The sequence below is a fragment of the Brassica oleracea genome, chromosome C9 (assembly GCF_000695525.1).
Source record: "Brassica oleracea var. oleracea cultivar TO1000 chromosome C9, BOL, whole genome shotgun sequence".
Lineage (NCBI taxonomy): Eukaryota > Viridiplantae > Streptophyta > Magnoliopsida > Brassicales > Brassicaceae > Brassica > Brassica oleracea.
The window spans coordinates 52,129,708-52,132,403 of NC_027756.1; positions in this window are offsets into that span (position 1 = coordinate 52,129,708).

The window sequence follows — 2,696 nt, forward strand, 5'->3', positions numbered from 1 at the left end:
ATTCTAATTGAAAAGTGTGTTTATCATCGTAAGCGTGTAATATTATGAGCGGTTAGTTCTGAAGATGTAGAAATTTATGGATTGGAGAATTTTTATAAACAAATACTCAATATACAGTACCCATACACTACAAGAAAACAGCGGTATTCTGACGGACATTCCGACGGAAAATGAAATCCTCGGAATTTCCCGAGGAAATTCCGAGGAAATTCCGAGGAAACCCAAAATTTGGGTTTCCTCGGAATTTCCTCGGAATATTCCGACGGATTGATGTTTCCTCGGAATTCCGTCGGTTTTTTCCGAGGAACACATTTTTCCTCGGAATTTCCTCGGAATTTTTTGTATTTATAAAAACTATTTTGTATTTATAAAAAGATAATTTCATATCTATAAAAATATTTATATTTATAAAACTAATTTTGTATTTATAAAACATTTTTTTTATTTATAAAAACTATTTTATTATTTTTTGTATTTTAAATATGTTTTCTATTTCAATTTTAATTTTATATTTTCGAATTTCAATTTAAAAAAATAAATTTATAATTTTTTTTTTTAATTTTGGAAATATTCCGAGGAAGTTTATCCCTCGGAATATTCCGACGACATCTTCCTCGGAATATTCCGAGGAATTTCCGACGAACTTGTGGTCCTCGGAAATTCCGAGGAAATAGGGTTTCCTCGGAATTCCGTCGGAAATTTCCGAGGGATTTCCGAGGAAATATGAATTTCCGAGGAGTTATTTCCGAGGATTTTTTTCGTCGGTATGTCGTCGGAATAGCGTTATTCCGACGACATACCGACGATTTTTTCCCTCAGTATGCCGTTGTTTTCTTGTAGTGATATTTCCAGTGGCTTGGTCACCATTTATTATACATATAGGGTCAAGACAACATTTCAAACTCGAGTGTATTTTCTTTGGTTTATAATAGGTAACATATAAAATTTAAACTATTTTGAATTTGATTGCATATATGCATATATAGCTAAGATTCCAGCTCCATATATTTAGGTACACTCATCTGTCACCGTATAGACCCAATCCCTATATATTAATTGAAAAACATTACAACATTGTTTTGTAGCCACATGTCACCATGAGAATGAAATTCAAAATTTTTAGAGAAATAGGTTGGTCCATCTTAATTTATATTATAATTTTTATTAAACTAACTATTAAATTGATAAATAATGTACAAAAAAATATTCTTGTACTTTCCTTAAATAAAAGCTACAGAATTCCTAATATGATTAACGTATATATGACAATCAATGATTATGAATAATAAATATTTGATAATAATTTTTGTATCTTATCTCCCTTTTTTATATTATTAAAAGATATTATACAATCACATTAATCATATAGTAAAAAAAAATTCTTATATGTTATATTTTGAATTTTAAAAATGACTATAAATTACTAAAAATGTTAAATGTCTCACACTAAAATTTTGTGATCAATGGTTTAATTTTTTTGATAATAAAAAAATACAAATGATCATAAATCATATGAATATAAAGTCTCATTTACTAGACATTCATATTATATATTAGTATAGTTTAAAATTAAACTATATAACATAGAAAAATATGATAATATGATAATTTCTAAATTTGTATTGAAAAAGTATTGAAACCTTAATATTTTAATTTTGAAATTTGCATTAAAAAAATCGCACATTAGAAATTTTGTGTTTATCATACGAGTATGAATTCTCAATAATAAATATTTATATTAAAATATACTATATATCTATGTCCATGTTATTAAAATTTAGTTATATACAATATAAAATAAATAAAATGATTTGTTTTTATTTATTTACCAAAAAAAATATCGTAAATAAACAAGATGTATTTTTTTGATTTATGTCTCTACTCTAATTTAATTATATACATAATACGTAAATAAATACAAATAAATAAAAATTAGTTTTATATATAACATCTATCCCGCATAATTGTATAAAATTATTTAATTTAATTACGTGGATCTTAAGCTAGTATCATAATTAAATAGTAAAACACATGCGAAGAAGGAAGAATAAAATATAAAGGAATTAATGTACAGCAGTACAATATAATCCCCACATCACAAGATCCGGTAAGTTCCATAAAGTTCAATGTGACGAAATAAATGATTAGAACCTGAGTGGAGCTAGCACATTCTGAACGAATATGGTCCAGGCCTCAAACCATGTGGTATATATTTATCGAATCTTCTAATAGATAAAATAAAAACAGTAGAATTAATCGCTTTTGATCCAGTGGTTTGCTGATAGAAAGTACTAGTTGTTTTGGTCAACAAAAGACTATTTTTTCACTTTCAGATTTGATTTAAGTACTATCAATGAACATATTTTGAAGGATGGATTCGTTTCGTACGTCGGTACGTGCCATATACTAAATACTAGGTCAAGATCCGCGCTTTGCCCGGAATCAACATTATATATATAAATTATTTTATGTATTAAATATTTTTACATATTATGAAATAATAAATATATATTAAATAATTAAAAGTTAGTAACTATTAAATATATAATTAAATTGGTGTGAAAATATAAATCAATTTTATTAATCCAAAAAAATATTTTTTTTTATATTTGATAGGATATGTAATTAAATTTAAATGATACTAACATAGATAATATATTTTAGTATATTTTTAATATTAATGTCTATTAAATGAT